This window comes from Apis mellifera, linkage group LG3 (assembly GCF_003254395.2).
Source record: "Apis mellifera strain DH4 linkage group LG3, Amel_HAv3.1, whole genome shotgun sequence".
NCBI lineage: Eukaryota > Metazoa > Arthropoda > Insecta > Hymenoptera > Apidae > Apis > Apis mellifera.
This window is the reverse complement of record NC_037640.1, coordinates 1,119,975-1,144,022: the sequence shown is the minus strand read 5'-3', so window position 1 is coordinate 1,144,022 and position 24,048 is coordinate 1,119,975. Positions and strand designations below refer to the sequence as shown.

General features: G+C 19.7%; 1 protein-coding gene and 1 non-coding gene across 5 annotated transcripts in view; one reads left to right on the top strand and one right to left on the bottom strand.

Annotated features, from left to right (window-relative positions):
• The window catches only part of LOC412667 (proto-oncogene tyrosine-protein kinase receptor Ret), a 188,741-nt gene that overhangs the window by 125,277 nt on the left and 39,416 nt on the right, over positions 1-24,048 (top strand). The window lies entirely within an intron of this gene.
• Positions 23,727-23,845, bottom strand: LOC113218687. The gene has a single exon (XR_003304469.1). It is a non-coding gene; the product is annotated as a 5S ribosomal RNA (ribosomal RNA).

Sequence of the window (24,048 nt, the reverse complement as noted above, 5' to 3'; positions counted from 1 at the left end):
TATTGATATCTTTTTTAAATTTATTTTAAATAATAAATAATTCAAATATTTAAATATATAAATAATATATAAATATAATATATATAAATAATAATAAGTATTAAAAGATATTATATCAATATAATTGAAGTAAATAAAATTTTCTATCCTAAAAATTATATATCTATAATTATTTAACTAGTTTTGAAATGCGCCATTAACCCAAATGATTAGGAAATACTAAACTAGATTTGTAAAGTGGCATCCATAAAAATTCATTTCTATAACCATAGTCTAATTTGCAAATATGTACGTGTAAAAATATACAATATACAAATACAGAAAACATTGTTCTAAATAAATTCATTTATATAATTACAATGATTGTTATTAAAAATAGATCATACTTTGAATCTTTTAGAAATTCAAAAAGTTTCAATGTTTAAAAATTCTAATTATAGTTAAATTCTTGTAATTTAATATTTTTATGATACTTTTGAAATCTTAAAAATATAATAAATATATATATAATAAATAATTTTTAACTACGATATTAATTTATTTTTATTTAAAAATAATAATAAATAGAATTTGTATCTTTAAATTCATGATATAATTTCATTACTATAATTTATTTAAAAAAACAAATATTTAATTTTTCGAGAAAATGATTGTCGTTATCATTGGTAGCTATCTAAACTTTGAAAAATTTCAAAAATCAAAATTTGTTAATATTTTAATTTTTAATAAAATAAGTAGATAATTACTACTTTAAAAAAAGAAAAGAGAAAAAAAATAAATCAGGTTTTGAGACCTCACAAAGTTTCAGATTCAAGTTTCGCAAGTCTAAAAGTCTGTTTCTTAACCAATCTCTTTGGTAAGTATACATTCTCGATTAATTACGAAACCTCAAACGCATGCGCTAATTGTGAATCTTATGGTAACACGGAACATGCAAAGTAGTAATTTAATAGTGGAAAAACACTCGTAGGAGATGGAATGAATATAGAATTGAATAATCGATCTTTGTTATTTTACGATTTGAAAAATAAATGAATTTATAAATCTGCTAATTTTCTTCGCGATTTAAAAGATATTAAAAAAGAGCTAAAAACTCTAAAAATCGATTGTACGTATACTCTAAACTTGTAATTATCGATTATCAATATTTTATTGATAATTTTTGATATATCTATCGATAATATCATTCCTTTCAGCTATTTTTAGCCATATTAATGATTTATTTTAAATAAATAAAAATTCAATGAAATATCTATAATTAACATAACTATATAATAATTATATATAATTATATTTATTATAGTTATTGTTATATAGTTATATATAAACAATTTTGAATAAAAAAAAATTGAATTTCAGTTATTTTTATCGATTATCGTTATTTTAATAATGTCACTATGTCGAATTGAAATTTATCAATAAATATCAATAATCAACAATTCTAGTATATTCATTCGTATCTACCTTTAGAATATCAAGGATTCGAAAAGCAATGAAACGTAATCGGAACGTGACACGTTTATCGAAGGTTCACGGGAACGCAAGAACGATTTCCCATTCGCGTGCAAATTCTCAGTCGACGAACGCACGATACCGCGTGTTCCGTGATGTCGATGAACATGGATACCGCCGATGCGAGTTCACTGTGCGCTCGATAAGACGGAGTGTGGATAGGAACGCGCTAATCCCGAGACGGTTGCACACACGAATGTACATGTGGCCAATTAACGTTTGAAACCCGCATGCACGCGCACGTATACACGCGTGAACGTAATACTTTCCGAATGGTTGAATAATAATTAACCAGCCGCGTATATCGAGACATCACACTTTTCGAATTTAATCGAGCTAGGAATGTTTCTAATGTAAACAAGAGATACGAAAAGTGATACATGATACATCGATTGATGTTTTTAATGAATAAATTCAAAAAAATTTTTTTAAGAATATTATATTTTATCTAAAGAGACATTAAATATTAAACAATTTTTTAAAAGTTTTAAAAAATATTTAATTATTAGAAATTAATTATGAAGATATATATAAAATAATATGTTATTTTTAATATTAAAATATTACTAATTGTTATATTTCAAAATTAATTATAAATTAAAAAATTAAAAGATATATATTGTAAAATATAAAAGATAGTCCTATTTGAAATTATTTTATAAGAGCGTTATTATTTCTATTAATTATAATTATCATAAATTATTAAATCTTAATAATGGATTTATATTATAATTCAATTTATATTAAATAAATATTAATGTTTTTTTTAAACTTTTAAAAATTTTAAAAGAATTACATTTCATGAATTTAAGTATTGATGTATAATATATTAATATATATAATATATATAATATTAATATATTCGTGGAGAATTATTGAAGATTTGATTAAATAAAATCTTTATTTTGATTTTATTTCTTCTTATAAAAATTTAAATTTTTATTATTATTTAAATATTTTCAATCAAGATATAAGTAAGCTTTAATCCAGATTTTTAAATATCAATTTTTGCATGTGTTTTGATCTGTCAGAATCGATTTTTCAAAAATATTTCACAAATATATTTATAATGGAAAAAAATAAATAAAAGAATCGATCGAATTTCAATGAATGAAGAAAAAATAAAAAAAAATTAGTTTATGGATGGATTCTATAAGATAAACAATTTATTTTTATTGTAAAATCAAGTTCATTATATTTGTATTTACAAATCTGAATCATTTTAAATATTTATATTTCATTTTATCCAAGTACGGAAATTATATGTTTAAAAACATCAAACTTTGATAAACAGTGAATTTTGAAAATCACTGTTTATCAAAAAAACTAATATAATTATAACTAATATAAAACTAATATAATTTATGAATATGGAATATCTTATCATAATCATCTGTGATCGCAATCGAATACAACAGATAGATATAAAAGCAATATTTAACATATATATATGTGCATACATTTTTTTTTATTAAGATGCAAAACATTTGTAATATGCAAAATAGTAAGATATCAAAATATATTTTTGTAGTTTGCTCATATTAAAAATTTAATATGAAAAGAAATTTTTGAAAAAAAAAAATTTCTTCAGAATAATTTTTTTATAATTTCAAATCAATTATGTATTTTATATGTATATTAAAATATATATCAAGCTATTTAGTAAAAAATTATATATAGTTAAAATCTAACATTACAAAACATACATTATTTTATAAAGAAATTCATCAATCTTAAAAAATTTGATTTACCAGAAATTTATATATATGTAAAATATGGTTTTTTAATGGTATGTGTATGAAATAATTTATTTTTCGACGAAAATTTTTCTTTGAGTACCTAAAATCAATTTTTAAATTTTCATCATTTTTGTTGTGTTTTGTACAAAATTTTATCTAAAAATATTTTTTACAATAAAATAATAAAATAAAACTTAATTATTTTATGATTTAAAATTTTGTTCATATCATTACAAAGTTATATTTAAAAAAAATATAATTTATTACATTATAATTTATATATTAATAATTTTTTTCATATAAAATAGAATTATTGTTGATTTTGATAACATGATTTATAGTGATGATTAGTTTGAGCTTTCATAGGATTTTTATGACTCTTTGTATATATGTATATATGTTCTAATCCGAATGAAATTTATCCCTCATTATATTTATTATTTATCACACTTTAAAGTTATCATTGAAAACAAAAAGAAATTCGACTTTGAAGCATTTTCACTCGAATGTTAAATATTACATTTGTCATTTATCATTTTCAGAATTGTTTCATTGGGAACAAAAAGAAACTCTGCATTCGACTGATGAAACATTTTCACTCGAATGCAGTGAAATAACAACGACGAATCGTACGATTGCTTGCAAGTTCAATGAAATATGAACTTCGAATACATCGCGTGCAGATTTGAAATCGTTAATCAACACCAGCTTTAAAAGCGATCCGCGCCTCTTTTCTGTAACTATCAATTCATAATCGAAATGATGGGGAGAACCGGAAGAGCAATAAGAAAGTAAAAAAAAGAGAACGATTGATGTTTAAAATGTTCGTTGAATCAATATTATGCTAATTTGAGATAAACTTTGAATTGTATTCGGATTCATTGTTTGATGAATGTTAATTTTTCATTATTAATCATTTATCAAATTGAGAAAAATAAATTTTTTAAATAAAGATAAATTTTTTTATATTTCTTTGAATTTAGAATTTTGAAAATAATATCTTGAAGTAGTAGTATATAAAAATATAGTATTTCAAATATATATTTTAATATTAATTTATATAAATAATATTTTAATAAAATGAATATTTCATTGAAATGTAAAAAAAAAAAGTAGTATTTCAAATAATTATACTTCAACAATTTTTAATTTTAATAGAATACATGCTCCTTAAGTATTGTGATCATTGTTTTATTATATATAACGTAATAATTTAAAAAAAAATATATCTATTTTCAATGCTTAAGAAATAAGAAAGAAAAAGTTCTGATATTTATTGCATTTCGATTAAATAAAAAATACATAAATATTTTATGCACAATTAGAATAGAAATAATACTGACCTATTTATCTATAATTTAGATATTAAATGAAATAGTATTTTGAAAAGTATTATTTTTAAGTAATTATAAAATAGTTATGAGAATATTTCAGTTTTTTAATATTTATTTTAAGATTAAAAAAAAATTTTATATAAATCATGATTGAAATCATTCATACTCTATTAAAAAGAGAAATGATATTACATATTATTAATAAATAAATAAATTTCTATAAATTATTATTTAATTTTAAAAAATATCTATCTTAAAATTGTGCCATACTGATAAAGAATATACAATTGTAAATAATCTTGAGAGTTTTATATTTATTACAAACAGATTATATTAAAGAATTGTATCTACTTTTAACAATTCTATGAGAAAATATAAGTAAATCATGATATTCACTAAAAATTTTTTCATTAAAATGCATTTTAATTTTTAATATTTTGTCACAAGTTATTTCAATTTTTTTCGAATCCTGTTTATTTCAAATTTTTTCTAGCTCTCTAATTATTATTAATAATAACGATATGAATATTATTCAAATCATTAGTAGCCTTTCTCAAAATTTTGATCATTGAAAGACGAAATTTTCTTAATTATTTCAAGTTGCTTCAACAATATCGATTTTTTGTATTTACTATTTGCATTGCGCGTCGCGTCACATGTTCTTGTTTGTTACAAGCTATTTCAATTCGATCCGACAATTCGTTATCAACTGATATATAGAAACGTATCGAGGATCTTTGAATTTCAAATCATCGTTATACCTCTTTACCTCTTAGCTTTTGTTCTCTATATTCGTAATCTTCGTTAAGTCTCTCCATCGATAGATGAAGATTCTTTGTTTTCATGCGATACAATGCAGACATATGTCCCTCTGTTTACGAGAATTTTAATCGTTGTCAGTATTTATGCGTATACTCGTATTGTATACTTATTGTAACAATGATGTAACAAAAAATCATGGTTTTAAGGAAACGGTTTCGAATGCTTTGAATCGTTATAAGAACGTGTAAGAAGATCACATCGAAATAACAATTTGAAAACCTAATTGCAAAATTTTTCACAATTACCAATGATTATTTTTTATCAATAATCTGTTATATTAATTTTTATCAATAATCGATAATTAAAATCAATAATTTGAAAACTGTAAAAAAAATATTCATTTTTAGTAATAATGAATCGTCTTAATAAAAATAGTAGATTCAGAGCAAACACAGATGAAATATCAAATAATTATATCTTAAACTGAAAATGAATTTTAAAATTTAAAAAAAAAAAAATGGTAGTTACTTTCAATATTGTTTTTTATTATTATTTTATTACATTGAAATAAATAATTTTTTTGCCAAAGATATAAAAAATATAAAAATAAAATATAAAAATCAAGAAAGTGCAATAAAATGAAAAATGTAATAAAATAATCCATTTATATTTATATATAAAATTTTAAATAATATTTGATTACTTGAACTTTTATTATTAATCGAATTTCTATTATGTATTTGGAAAAAATATTTCGTGAAATCCGTTGATGAACATGAATGAATGAAAAAACTAATAAAAGGAATTAGATGAATTTCTATTATATGAAAAACTTAATTATATGAAGTTATTTATCCTATGAGTTCAAATTCATATAAACGAAATTTTATTATATACAAAATAGAGACAGAAAGTTTGCAACTCGGATAATTATGAATGGTTTTCTAAATTATGTTCATTGGAATCAATAATTATTTTATTTAAAAATTTTGCAGATAAATATATCTTGAATGTAAATGAATATCATTATGTATAACAATTTATACTTATATATTATATAAATACATACATCTTAGATTAAACTAATAAGTATATACTTAAATAAACATATAAACAAATAAATATCACTTCCAATATCACTAATAATTTTTTTACAGGAAATATCGATTTCTTAAGACTTCTAATTTCTAATTTCTAATTTCCTTCGTATATTATTAATATTTAAATGATATTAAAATTAGAATTTTTTAAATTTTTTATCTATTTACATAATAATATTACATATCTATTTTTGACTCGTAAAATCTAAAAAGTTTTAAAATTATTTATGTTATTTATAAAAAAAGTTTGGTTTGGAATAATTGTTGTTTAGTAATGATATTATTAGATATAAAAATTTAAAAAAACAATAAGAAAAAAGTAATCCTTACTTATTTGTATAAATGATCTTTTCAATATGAGTTTTTTTTTGCGATTGTTTAAAATGATACTAGAAGTGAAAATAATATGATGATATATAGAACATAAATAGATTACATAGATACATAATTTATCTTTCGATGGAAAATCTCTTCTGTGATCTTTCTTCTTTTTTCTCTTCCGTGAAATCAACTTTTAAACTTTTATAATTTTTTTCATATTTTATATAATTTTGCTTGGAAATATTTTTTTTAATAGCATTAAAATTTGAATATTTTATAATTTAAAATTCAATTTTAACTCGTGCTATTGTAAAAATATATTTTAAAAATCGAAAATAATATTGAAACTTTAAGAATAGATTTTATTCTTTCGAAGTAATATTATATTAATAGAAAAATTATTCCATATGTATAACTCATTATAATCTATATAATAAATTAATATCTATTCGCAATATTTTCTATAAAATTATTGTTTTACTAATATAGTAGTAAAACAGATTTTCTAATACACTAATTATTATTGTAATCAAATTTATAAATTAAAAAACCGTATATCTAAAAGTACACATATATAAAAATCAAAACGAATATAAACAATAAAATACTCGCAGAAAAAATTGCAATGCAAAGATGACATATTTATATCTAGTTAACTTTACATTCTATTTTATTCATTTTTTTACGTATAATTTATTAATACAGTAATGTAATCGAAGTTTTACTAAGAAAAGTATCACAGTATGTATATAGACGAACCGACAATGATAAAACTCTCAGGAGGCTTGCTAATATGCCACACCCCATAACCCAAATATAACATAAGCAATCGTTTTGTTCTATATGAGCTTTCCCAGAAATCCGCATATTCTTTTGAAAAATGCAATTTATGACTATGATGCTTACGATGCATCATAGTCGAAATGGAAGGAACTGGACATTTCCAATGCTTAAAAGTAAATGCAAACCAAGCTGCTCCATGATGCGTATTGCAAGTCGTTAATGAATATAAGAATAGGTTGAGAATAAATTTTGTTGAAATTATAAGAAATTTTTTCTATAGTAAGAACTGAATCTATTTCTTTCCTTAAAAATGATCTTAAAATTCTATTATATTTAATATATTTTTAAGATATATTTTTTATATATCTTATAAAAATTATATAAAAAAAAAAAATAACACGAAATCAATTGATGTACATTCTTGTCTATAAAATATTAAGCTAATTAATAATACATTTCAAAATATAGATAAATAAATATTAGGATAAATTAAAATTTTATACTATGTATACTATATGTATATTATGTACAAAAACAATAAATGTATATTTTTATGTGTATTTTTTGATTTTTAGAATTAATTCTCTAAAGATATCTCATGAATATATTAATTTAGAATTCTTTAGAATTTTATTAATCATAAAATAATTATTAAAACTGAACTTCAACAATAAAATATTAATGTACAAAGTTAACTTAAAACAGAAAAGAAATTTAATAAAAGTTTAATAAAAAAATTTTTTTTATAAAAGTTAACAGTTTTATTTGATTCTTAAAAATAAATTTGTTCTATTTGTCGCTTGTATTTAACTTTTATTTTAATTGGACTATTAAATCACCGATGCATATTCCAAATTATACTTTGACTAATAAACAATATAACTAAAAATTTAATCCAGATATTTGCAGAATATCGTAAACATATAACGAGACTTAGAGTTATTCACAATTTAATGAAAATGAATAGAAAAATTAAGAAACAAAATGAAATATCAAATTAGAATTGATAAAAATTTATTTCATATAATAATTTAAAAATAATTATTTTAATCAATATTTATAATATATATCAATAAGAAATGTACTTTAATTGATTTTATATTTTTTATTTTATCAATTGAATAATTTTAAATAACAAATATTTGAGATAAAAATATATTGAACATAATTGAAAATTTGTTCTTGAAATAACATCTGAAATATTGAACAATAATATAATAATTAGACTGCAAATGTTTACGCAAATAAAATATTTATAAATACGATTAAAAATATGGAAATAATAATAATTTGTCTTATTTTTCAAATATCATAATACGTTCTATGTTTTGAATATTTTATGTTTTCTTGCACATCATTATAGATTTTTGTATAAAATATATTCACAATCTAATAATAATAATCATAATAATTGTTTTCGTAAAAAACAATAATAATATCTATAAATATATGATGCTACATATTGAGAAACTTATTTTCATCATTTAACAAATAGCAATAATAAATCATATAATAACAAATAAATCATTAAATCGCAAATACATTTATTTATTTTATAAAATATTCATATTATTTCAAAAATAGATTATTTTTTAAATAATATTAAAAATTTAAAAACTTTAAAATAATATAACTTGAAAATATCTAAAAATTCCTAAGATTGTCAGAAATTGCATATATTTGAGATTTGCATTAAGATCACTAGATTCTTTTTAAATTATTAAGTCTATATTTATAGATCAAAATATCTATAAATTACAAATTGCTTATAAAGGAAAGTTTCTCTGCCGGACAAATGCTCGAGAAACGCTACTGCGAAATCATGATAATGAATAAAAATAACAAATCGATTGCATTCTGATTATCAAAATTATTTTACATGATTATCATTTATTAATCGCGTTGATAGAATGCGATTATTATCTGCATTCACGGACTTATTAGCTGCATTGGAATCGATTATATAATATTACATCAATCGATAATGAAATTTCTAATGATTGGAATACAATGTCGATTATCTGAAACATTGTACCATCTGAATTTTCATTATCCATATGGCCAATTATCCGAACACAAATGAGTTATGTATGTATTCGATTATGCATTTATTTATATTATTTAATATATGATTTATATTTATATTCTGGAACACATTCGGTCACAAAAATCTTTATACTATTTAAATTCAATCAATAAATCACGTTATCATATGCAATAATTTTGTTTTATGAAACATTATGAATATGTAATGAATGTATATAATCTATAATAGATTATATATAGAACAACTATTTTATTAATAGAATATTGATAATAAATTTATAATTTCATTATTATTGTGTCTAGAAATTGAGAATTTCATCTTTTATGTACACTATCACGATGTATAATGTATAATAAAATAATATCTATATGAGATATAGATATAATATTAAATGATAAAATTAAATAAAATTGAATGTAAATATATTAAGTTATTATGCAAATAAAATTTATATAAAAAAAAAAATATGTATTATATTCATTTATATTATCTACATAATATTTATATATCATATGTAATATGAAAAATATATTTGTATAAATATCCATAGTTTATTATAGCAAATTTGATTCTTGTTAATAGATTAAAGAAAAGTATGAAATTTGAGATTTCATATATATATATATATATATATATATATATATTTAATTAAATGTCGATTAAATAGAAAGCGAAAAAGAAAAAATTTTTATATTTTTATATTTATTGTATATTTATCAAAACCTAGTTTTATAGATATTTTTATTTATTATAAAAAATATGAAAAATATAAAAGAATACAAAATCAATAATTTAAAAAAAATACTTCTTGAGATTTTTAAAATTAAATTTAAAAGTTAAAATTGTCATCCAAAATTAAATTTATTTTCTTATTTTTTGTATTTTAAAGTCATTTATTTTCTTTATCTTTTCAAGACAAGGAATGCAACATCAATAATTCTACAATATATTCATAGTCTCATTAGCAACACTTTTTATGTTGAACTCATTTTTCTTGCTGTTTTATCAATGATATTAAAAAGTGAAAATTGCAGCAGAAAATGTATTAAGAATAATACAAACAATAGTTCAAAAAATGTATTTCTATTAAAATTATATATAGAAGAAAAAGTACAAATATAAATAGAAATATGAGACATTAACGTTTTGATAATGATTATATTTCAAATTTTATAATAATTAAAACATTCCAATAATAATTGTTGTTGATAATTATTTTCCTTTGCTTTATGTTTTTTCTAATAGAAAGTGTAATAGAAAGTCTACGTACGTCTACACTTATTAAATTGAAACTTACTTTAATTTATTTTATTATTTTTAAAAAAACAAAGAAAATAAATTATATTATAATAATTATACTTTCAGTATATCAATGAAGATTTTTTATTCATATTTTTTATTATGATATGATAATGAGATGATAAAAAAATAAAATGAAAAATTTAAAAATATAAAATATTTTTTATAATATAATTAAATATTATAATATAATTAAATTTTTCGAAAATTTTAAAAATTTATTATAAAGATATATTATCTATTATGTTAATTAAAAATTTATCATGATTATGTTAATTAAGAAAATATAATTTACACATGCTATTTATTACAAAGTAAAATTTATTATAAAATTTTATTATACTTAACTAACTATTTATTAAATAAATTGATAAAACTTTTCTATTAATATTTTAATACAGTTTCATCACTTATTTATCTCAAAAATAATAGTTCCATATTACTATCTTATTACTATGCTATGAATTTATAATTAGATTTTATTTTTATTTAAAAAAAATAAAAAAATTCTATAATCTATAATATTTACTGATTTATTAAAAAAAAAATCAAATGAATATCCTATTTATATTTTCTCCTTTTTATGAAATTAAAAATAATATAAGATTTTATATTAGAAATATTCTAAATTCGAAAAGAAATTAATCTAAGAAATTTGTTAATAATAGAATTCATAATTACTTAGATTCAAAGCTAACGAAGAAATTGATTAAATAACTTGTATTAGTATTATATAAATCTTTTTTATAAGTATAAAAAAAAAGAAATAAATATAAAAACTTGTGAAAAAAATATATTTAATAGATATGTATTAATAAAATAATCGCATTCACTTAAACGACAATTCCATATATAATCCATATATATTCCGTATAAAATCGTATATTATCGATGTATCGATGTTATCTATGTTGTCTATGATGTTTATTCTACTATTTTCAATTATAATAAAATTATTAATATAAATAAAATATAAATTATAAAAATATATTATTATATATGATATTATTATTATATATAATATTTTTAATCTATTCAGAAATTTGTATGCAATATTGCCGCATTAAACATTAAATTTTAGATTAAAGAAAATTGTTATACTCTTATAATACTTTTCATTGTATTTATTTATATCGTTGAAAAGATGAATCAAAAAGTATAAAAGAGTTTAATCGATGAACGACGCGAGTAAAAAAATAAAAAGAAAAAGTTAGCCACCGCAGTTTGTTACACGTTACATCATTTCCACAGTGCATCCGTAGCATAATACCAAGTAAACAGAATAAAACTGGTAGTACACAAGCGTGAAACGACATACGGTTAGCCCTTGTCAACGTTGCTTGGCGGCAATTTCGCGTATGCATTTGTCGCATATCACCGACAGAAACCCGATCAAAACGTATATAAACCTTAATAAGAATATACCTAATGGTATATTCTACCATATATGTACCATATATGTACAATAGAGTGGAATGGAAAAGTTAAAATTATATGATTACATATAATAATAAACAGAAAATTCTAATTAATATTTTAAATTATTAAGTAAAAAAATTAGTCTATGTTAAATAAATTTTTAAAATGTTTCAATTTTTTGATCATGTTATTTTTATGTTTATTATATTATTAATTAGAATATTTTTTTAAAATCTTATATGATAAATTTATTATTTCTTTTTTTAAATAAATAAAACAAAAAGAACTGAATATGAATAAAACGTATCAAAAAACATATAAATCGTAAAAAAAAAGTATGGTAAAAGAATCTCAGATGTATAAAAATATCATTATGATGGAAACAGACATAATTCTATATATTTAAATAAGAAAGAATTTTAAAATAAACTTGAATCATTTAAAATTTTATTAAAAAGATATGAAATAGAAAAGAAAAAATAATGAAATGATTATATTTATTGAAATAATTGCTTAAAACTGTACACAATATACATAAAAATAGATTAACAATAATACAAGATTGTTAGGACGTTTAATAATTGTATATTATTAGTGAGCACTTGAACTTTATAATGAAGTATCAATTATTTATAAATTGAAAATATGCAGATTTGCTTTTTGTTTAGGACTTTTATAATCAATGCAGCAATTGCTCACCAATAGAATATCTTTAATGTTTGTAAATTGATATACTAACAAATGAAATCGCTTGAATTATTTCATGATATGAAAAAGTTCCTATAGGATTATTCAAATTGCCATATCTTTATTATATATAAATTGAAATAAAACACAAATTATTTGAAATATTTTAGCTTTTTTTATTTAAATATAAAGATATTAGATTATAATATTTATTATAGATTATAATATTATTATAGAATATAATTTTTAAATCTTTAGTTTTTCTTTATAATTTTTTTTAGTTATTTTTAATTATATTTTCAATATAATAATTTGCTTCTATTTCATTAGTAGATGTAATATTATATTTTAATTCGTTCAGTTTTGGATTATTGATGTAAATTTAATAAAAAGAAATTCAATGAATATCTAATTTTATAAAAAGATCGAAATATTATTTTAATTTTGTTAAATTTTTTCTTACAGATTTTTTTTAAACAAAAGTTTAAATAAAAGTTAATAATATTATAAAAATGATCAACCTCAAAAAACAATATTATAATCGCTGACGATTATTATTATGCAAAAATATATTAGAAAATTAAATAAAATGAGTTACGCTTTTAAAAAAAGTTGAAGAAGTTATTTATATGAAATCAATGATTTAAAATATTTCAAATAGTTTATGATTAAAATCAATTAAAGATATAATTTAATTTTTATTTCAATTTGTATTTCAATATATTTTAAAAATATTATTTTTTTTTTTTGCATTTCTATAAAAAGAATTTAATATTAACCTCGTATTAATTGAATTTTAATTTAACTAAATATAAAATGACAACTTAAGTTTATTAAACATTTACATTAATTAAAATATACTTAAGAGATAATTATTAGTTGATCATTTAAAAAATTAAGAGAAAGATAAATTATTTATTTTATTATCTATAGTATTATTCAAATAAATATAGGATGATTCATTTATTAAACTCTTCATAAGTATAATTTATCCGATAATAGTATATAGTGACATCGATTGTTCGATACTCTCGTCATATTATTCACTTGTTTCACGAAACGTTCTTTGATATCGTTACAATGTTACAATCGGATGTTACGACCACAGTTACTTTGTTACATTTTTTTGCTTGTGAAATCTCTAACAGATAATCATGCAATACCTATCACCTAAACAAAAACCTAGACAAAATAGTATTTAAAAAGTATTCATGAAACAAAGAAAAAACTTATTTATAATCTATTCATCTCTCAAATTCTAAATAAATTTAAAAAAAAAAATTGAAATCTTTTCTCAATAAAAATAGGTATAAAATATAATTAAACTGTGCACAAAGAAAATAATAATAATTAATATAATAATTAATAAAATAATAAGTTAAAATATAAAATAACCATATCTAAAATTGCAAATTTTTTTTTTCAAAACAATTTTCAAAGAATTCAGTATAATATATATATCGATTATTTAAAAAAATTTAAAAATCATTCTATCTTGTATGCAATTATTTTGTAACATATGTTTTAATATAAAGTTTGAATTAAAATTGTAATTAAAATCTTTTAATTTTAATTTTAATTACGAAATCTAAAAAAAATCTATTCGAATTAAATCAGAAGAAAGAGAGTGATTAAATAGAGAAGTTCTTTTTATATTGTAAAATGCTTAGATGTCTAATATAATGTCAATAACAATAATAACAATTAAAAAAGAATGAATTTCTATATTTAATTATTTTTTTTATTCTTTTAATTTAGCATTAAAATTGAAATTGAAAAAAACAAATTTAATTCGAACATGATATTCAAAAAAATGTAATAAAGCAAATAAAGAAAAATTATTTTTAAAATTTTTTCAAATAATTAAATAATCGATATAAACAATATTGAATTTATTATTGAATTCTTAGAAAATTTATTCGAAAAAATAAAAAATTTGTAGCATCATTTTTATTGATTTTTATATATATACAAAATATTTATGATTATTTATAATTTTTCATATAATATAAATGAAATTTTTACATATTTATAAGAAAAAAAAATGTCAAAGAAAAATACTTATTTTATATAATACTTGATTCTATATATAATTCTAATTGTCAATTATGTTCACAATATTAGAACACTCAATTGAAATCATCGTAAAAAAGATAATTGTGGATCAAAAGAAGGCATGTTTACTATTACCTTGATTAGGTGTTCGAGACCTTATTGCCAGTAAAACTGCTACGATGCGGTTGTGTTACATTACGTTACGTTGCGTCGTGTGGCGATTTCAAGGTAAACTTGTCTAAGGATACCAAGAATGAATCCTAAAGGGTGAATTAAAGAAACGGTCGATATGTGACAATATATGAAAGAAATGATACATATTTCCATCCAAAAATTACTGAAATTTAATATATTTCAAAATTGGATAAATGATTATAATATAATAATTATATTTGCTATATAACATTGATATTAATTAATCGTCTGTATTATTGAAAAATATCACATTTTAATAATCTCAATATAAATTTATTTTATAATCAATTAAATATTAACAATAATGTTTCATATTATGAAAAGAGAAAAAAAATTATGAAAATTATTTTTAAATTTGTATAATGGATTAAAATTGTGAATTAAAATTGTATGGTAAATTATTTATTACTCTAATATATTTTTTATAATTTAATATAATAATTATAATAATATAAATTCTAATAATAATAATATTGAGAAATATAAATAAAGTAATTTATTTACATAGATAATAGAGATATAATAGAGTAATTTTATTCTTATATATATCGTAATAAAAAAATATTAAAAAAATTTAGTAATCCATTATACAATTTTAATCCATTATTTAAAAATGATTTTAAAAAAAATGTAATTTATCAAATGCCATTAATATTTTTATAGTTATTTTGAATTTGATAAAATTGTACGATTTATAATTAAAATTGAATGAAGAAATTACTACGAATTGCTATGAAAAAATGTATTAAAAAAAATATTTAATAATGTATAAAAACTTAATAATATAAAAAAAGAAATAATAAAATAATTTTAATCATAATCTCTAATACTAATTTCATCAAAATTTTGTTTGTTTTCAATGCGTAAACAATTTATTGTATCGAAACAAAATTGATAAATATTGAAAACATAAAAAATAAAATAACAAATAAAAATAACAAAAGCAGAAATAATTTAAAAAAATTCTAAAAAGATGAAAAGAAGAAAGTAAATTTGAAAATAGAAGAGCAATGGGAAGAATGAATAAAAATTGGGAAGTATTTTGAAAATATAAAGATTGTACAAAGATTGTACAAAATTATTATTATAGTTGTATTATAATGTAATTCTGTATTTAAAAATTATTTTATTACATAAAAAACTTAGAATTGATTGAGAATTTACAAAAAATGAAATAACCTTAAAAAATATTTGATAAATAAAAAATAAATAGGATAGTTCTATTTTTTTCTTTGAAACTGTAAAATTTTTGTATTTGTATTGATATTTTTTTTTTAATTTTTTAAGAAATATATGAATTTTTTAAATAAATATCTTGTACATCTATGTATTATACTATATTATACTGTATTTATATGTATTATATATAAATTATATGTAGGTTTCATATTATTATTATCTATATAATTTTATATGATTTTGAAAATTGTTGGCACATATTTGAATTTTTTTTAAGTATGTCTCTGTTTATATAAAAAAATTTATAATATTCTATTTAAAAAATTGAAGAAAAATATCCTTAAAAGAATACAAAAAAATATTTCACAATTATAATTCATAAAAAGTTATATTATTTACAAAAGACAATACAATTTTCTTCTTTTATCATTTTTGTCCTATATTAATTATTTTTGAGAAAAATATTTAGCTAGACAATAATAATACAAACATTCTATATATATATATATATATATATATATATATATATATATATATTTATAAATATGTATATATATATATATATATATATATATATATATATATTTATAAATATGTATATAATATATAAATATATGTATGTAATATACTGTTTATTATTATATAATTTTTAAGGCAAAATTAATAATTTATGATATCACATACGTTTATGATATCCTTTTAGATTAATAGATTAGTAATTTGTTTAAAATTAACAAATATTTAATGATATATGGACAAATGAATATATATCATACTTTGTTTCATTTAAGAAAATTTTCTAGGTTCTCAAGAGAGAATAGTTTGCATTTTAACGCATAATTTTTATTCAAGATTTCAATCGAAAGTTGTAATACTTTTATATAACAATGTTAGTGAAATAGAAAAATTAAAATGAATATAAATTAAAAGAAATTAATTTCTTGAAGAATTAAATTGAAAATATATATAAAAATACTTATTAGTATAGTAGTATAATATTTATGAATGTGATATATATTAATAATATATATTATTATTTAATTATGTATTTATTGTTTACATATATTTGTCATTATGAATTCAAAAATAACATATATGCAGTCAATCGCAAAAGTTAAGGAAATTCTTCTAATTTAAAAATCTTGATTTGAATAAAAATTTATAAAATATAATACATGCAGCAATTTTATTTTTTTTAGAAAAATTTATTTGAGTATTACTTTAAAATCAACTTTTAAATTTTGAATTATATAACTTCATTTAGAAATATTTCTTACAATAGAATAATAAATATTAAAATTAATTTATAATTTAAAGTTTTTTTTTATTTTATACCATTACAAAGTTAATCTTAACAAATAAAATATATATTAATATTTTAAAGATTGATCTTTATTTTTGATATTTTTAAAATGATATTTAAATAATGAAAAAAATTACTTCATACATAAATCATAATATTCTATATATTCATAATATATGAAATTGATTTATTATTGATTTTAATAATATTAAATTAATAAAATTATTAAATTAATAAAATTAATAAAATTAATTAAATTAATAATATTTTATTAATTAAATTCATAAAATAAAAATGAAAATTTTCGTGATTAATAGTATGTAATTATGAAAGATAAATTATAAATCATAATTATTTATAAATTATAAACAATATTTTATAAACAATATTTTTATTGTTAGTTAAAATTTTTCATAAAAAAATTAATATTTTAAACAATTTTAAATCTTAACAATTAAAATACAATATATTTTGGTGTGAACATGTTGTGCACATATCTCTAATATATACTCAAAGCACTCTATCTCTCACATTTCACACTCTCACTCTGACTTTGATTTTCCATGTTTCTTTCCTCTTTTTCCATTATTTTTCGGAAAAAGCAATAAATTTGAGCGAAGATTTTAAGAAGATCGTAAGTTCGTTGTTAAAGCGTTTAAAGATTAGTCGTACGAGCAACACCTTTCATTTGGTTAGGGTGTTGAAATACCCTAAATATAGTTAAGCTATTTCCGAATTCGACTAGATACACATGGAAACGAGTTAGTTGATGATCGAAAAACGCAAAAAGGAAAGAAAACTGAAAAGTCGAATATGCTAAGAGAAAAAAAAAGTGAAAGAAGGAAGTAACGTGGTAGTATATTTATCACTCATAGTCGAGTGATCCATGCGCGCAAGTGTTAGTCGACAATAAGAAACGTATTATTTTTCTGAGTTGAGATGTTTATACAAGTGCTAGCAATCGTATTATCTTCGATAAAAATATTTTCATTGCGTTCTATTAATATGCTCCATACTTTTTGTTGTTGCATATTGCAATATTACTGAAACTAAAAAATTGGAAAATTGGAAAACATGAAAGGAGTAGTATAATAACAATATTCAAAATTTTGAAATCAAAATCGAAATGTTTTACTATTTTTGTGAAATTCTAAATTTTCGAAAATAGTATATGTGTACAATTTCTCACAATATAATATATATTCATAACTTATAAAAATATTATGAATTTATTTTTTTTTATAATGATCCAACTGAATTCATGTTTATTATCTATTTTATTATCTATTGATTTATTTTAAAATAATTTTATATTAAAATGGTTTCTAAGAAATAAGAGAAAAAAATATATAATAATATATATAATAAATATATATAATAAATATATATAATAAAATATATTATAAAAAATTTATTAGAATTTTAGTTCTTGATAAATAGTATTTTTTAAAAAAAAGAAAAAAAAGAAAAGAAATATAAAAAAATATAAATATTCTAGATTTTGAATATTTTGAAAAATCTTATAAAATTTTTGATTTCGAATTTCAAAAAAAAAAGATTTCTAAAAAGATTTCGGTCTATCTAGAAAAAATATATAGAAAAATAGAAAAAAAACTTGTAAAAGTCTGTTTCGAATAAATTATATGTCCTGATGTCGTGCAGTAATACCGTCACGGGGAGAACGAATCAATTTACAGACATGGGGCACGTGCATCGGGATGGTGGCTCTACGATGGTCTCTATGGAGGTCCCATGAAGGTGCGGTGGCCCTGTCTGGCCCCGCTTCGCGCGAACGCGGAAGATCCTTGCAAATCGACAACAGTGAGGGCTGTGTCTAGTTGTATGGCTGCGCGTATCGTGTTCACGGTCTCTGTTTTCGGGAATCGTAACTCGATGTACGAATAGGGTTTCCAGCTACTATGATCTTGTGCCTCTAGAGATCTAAAATGGACGATCTATCGTTTTTTAGCATCATTCAATTCTAATAAATTCTAAGAAATTCAACTCTTACGATTCTAAGATGTCAAATTTGAGGATTTTTTTTTTTTTTAATCAGTTAATTAATGAATAACTTTTAATTCGAAAAAATTTTGGATCGTTTCATTGTTTAATATACTTGACTACTGTAAAAAGTAGGTTATTTCATGAATCTAGCAAAAAAAAAATCTTTAAAAAATTTTATTTTATATTTTATATATGTTTATTATAGAAAATTAAAAATAAATTGTTGTAATTAGATATTTCTTTATTATTTAAAGTCAGACTTTAATATTTTAAATTAAGACGATTATGAAGATAAGTATGTAGACATTAGTAAGCAGCATTCAACATACGGTAGATGCTTGGACAGAATTTTTAAGCAACGTAGATTAGAATAATCTTTTAGATATGCGAACTATAATAAAGGAAATAAGGTATGCACATAAATCTATTAAATGTTTCCACCTACATATTTGAATAAAAATATTATTTCTTTTGTACAGAATAATATGTGTGTAAAATATCTTTATAGAATGGATCAAAATAAAAACGTCAAAATAAATATAAAAATTGATATATAAAAATGTCGAATGAAATTTAAATATAAAGTAAATAATATAGATTTAAATTATAAAGTTTTAAATAATTTACGTCATGAGATAAGATTTTATTTTCAGTTTGCTTTATTTAATGCAAAATTTGCTTATAATTTAATAAATAAATCTCAATCAAATTTTTGTATATCATTTTCTATGTTGTTTATTTTTATCTTTAAAATCAAAAGAAACTCCAAAGAATAAAAAGAAAAAGAAAAAATTAAAATATGATATATTTTAATTTTTGTTTTATTCTACGTTCTTATATTAACTTTTAGTTATACATTTATTAAATCATTAAATCATTTTTTGTAAATCAATATAAGTATATTAGCATAATATAATATACAATATTAAATTTTATTAATTATTTTTAAATAATTATTAATAATATTTAATAATAATAAATAAATAATGAAATTGAGTGTTAAAATATAAAAAATTATATTTAAAAATAAAATTTTATTCCTAGATTTATGGAATAGTTCATAGTGTAATTAAATGAATAATTAAATTAAATTAAATGAATGTATAAAGTTTTGTAATACATAAAAACATTATTCATTTGTTAAGTTAGCTGACAGATCAAATTAGTATAAGTGGAAACGTGTGCGTGATATGTACAATAGAATTGGAAAGATTAAAAAATTATGATTTTGATAAAATAAATAATTTCAAATAAATGAAACATAAATCTTTATAATAAATTTATTTTATGAGAATGGTATATTTTCTGGATTTAATTATTCAAAATTCTAATGAATTAATCTATATTATTGCATTTAGAAATAACATATTTCTATTTTTAGTTATTAAAGAAATAAACTTAAAGAAAATATAAATATAAATATAAATACTATCCGTGAAAAATGTATAAGTAAATTTATATAAATATTGATTTATCAAAAAATATGATCAAATTGCATACTTGCAAAATAAATCTTATTGGCTATTATTATAAAAAATAAATTATTATCATAATGAATAAACGATAAAAGTATTGATACATAAATAACTAATTAAAAATTGTAATAAATTACAATTTAAATTACATAACAATTTTATATAATATATACAATTTAAATTATATAACAATTTTATATAACAATTTTATATAAACTATAAATGAATTTTAAAACCAATTATGCGAATACGTTAAGACTAAATTAATTTTTGCATTCACAAAGGATTTATTATTTTCTTACCAACCCAATAATTACTTGTTAGCACTTTTTAATTCTAGTATATTTTCTCTTTCCCCTTCAGTTGTATACCAGCGTATTTTCACTCTCTCCATAACTAGGGGCTTTCCCTACCGAAATATCTTCTTTCCCTATCCCTTCTATGAAATAAACACGCATCCTTCTACGACGTAAAATTATCGAAGCAATTCTTTGAAAATCCTATGTCTAAAAATTCCTACATGCGATGTTCAACATGAAAATTTTCATCTACTCTATACAATTCATCTATTCTATTCAATTCTCCACTTCTATATCTATTCTCTACAGTCTCTATACTATTCTCAGCGGACAGAGAAATGACAGATAAACGATCAATCACTCAACGATCGATCAATTAATCAGCAAAGAAACAGCAAATGTTGAATGATGTTGGATTACGAATCATTCTATGAATGATGATTTTCCCTCTTTTCAAGATTTATTTCGCGAAAACGTCGAATCTTGATCATGATCTTTACTCCAACAACGTGCGCGCATAATCGGCGAGCAGGACTTTAACTACCTGCCGTGTATCGATTAAATGCTCACCTTGACACAAGTTGTTTCCACGAAGTTGACTGTACGCGAACCCTCACCGTTGAACTTTACAATGTCGAGACGAAACGTTTATTTTCGTCTCGCGATCGAAAACATTACATTTGCGGTCACCTTTTCTATGAAATAATTTCAACCAGGAATCTCCTCTTTAAGAGAAAAATAAATGAAAGGGATAAGAGAAATATAGATTAAAGACTGTTGCGAGGTTGAATTTATAATTTTATTACGTAAATTAAGAACAAAAAACACAGAGAAAAAATAATATTTTAAATATTTTAGAACATAGAAGAAAGAAAATTATTAAATTTTGTAAATCTTAAATAATTTAATGAAATAAATTTAAAATAAAAATTATAAGTAATATAAAACAATGTAATTGTTTAAAGAGTTTAACATCTTAATAAAAAAAAACTTTAACATATTAATAAAAAAATAATATAATTATAAAAATCTTATAACAAATGAAATTTAAAATTTTGTTTCTAATAATTACAAATTCCATTGGGATTAAACATTGAATTCAATCTAAAAGTTTATTTTTTTTAAGCTTTTTTTTTTTGAGTTTGTTCTTCGCATCCAAATGATACTATTGGGATTAAATATTTTATTATTTATTTATAAATTTCAAATTTCTCATATTAGATATACACACAACAAATTCGCTATTTTACTTTTAATCATGATATCGTAAATAATATACTTATTTCAAATATTCATTAATATTCTGAAACTATGATTATTATATAATAACTTATAGTTTCTGAAAATCACAAAATAAATTAAAATTCATTTAAATATATACATAATAGCGTATATATTTCATTAAAAAGTAAAAAAAGATATTAAAAAAAAATAATTAGAAATATAATATCTTGTTAAATTATTTTATTTTCATTCCTAATTCTATTATTCGTTATTTTTATTTAAAATTTTATATTACAATAAGATTAAACAACATATACTAACTACCAACTTTAAAATTCATTATTATCTTCATTTTTATTTTTATTTCAATCATTGTATAAAAATATATGAAATATTATATTAAATATTATAAATTGTAATTAAATAAAATAAATAGATTTTTTTATTTTCGATGCCATTTACAAATATGTCTGTGCTATCAAAGTGCATTATATGCAAATAGTAAAATAAATGATGATGCAAAACTTATATAAAAAATCGAATATAGATTATTTAAAAATGATAGGACATTTGATATCGTTGAAAAAAAAATACAATGCGAAGTAATTAATTAATATATATATCGATAAAATTGTTGAGAAGACAAAAAGAACCGATACACAGTGTTCCAAAGCAGTCATTCATTCAAATGCTCGACGTAACTGGATTTTGATGAACCAGTAGTTCCTACATGATGGTCGTTGGCGTTTATTTCACTTATCTCTCTCTAGAAATAGTATCTTTATTGTTAAAATATAGAAGATGAAAGTGATTTGAAAAATAATAAGATTTAGTTATGATCAAACAATCGCGTCGATTTAAATAACATCGCATTGTGCAGTATATTTTTTTATTAAATTTAAAGAAAAAAAATCATAATATATGAAACAACATATAAAATAATAAAAATTAATAAATATTGATAAAATACATAAGATAAAAAAAAAAGAAACCAACAACACACGGTGTTCCCAAGCGGTCACCCATCCAAGTACTAACCATGCCCGACGTAGCTTGACTTTGGTGATCGAACGAGAACCAGTAGTTCCTACGTGGTATGGTCGTTGGCGATTGTTTAACTTATGTCTATCTAGAAATGCTTCTTTTATTTTTAAGTTGTGAAACATTAAAATGTTTAGAAAAGTAATAAGATTTACAAGCAATCGCATCGATTTGAAAGATATCACATTGTACAATATATTTTTTTAACGAAATTTGTAAAATTCAAGGAATGAAAAAGAATTTACAATGTATGAGACAGCATAGAAAGTA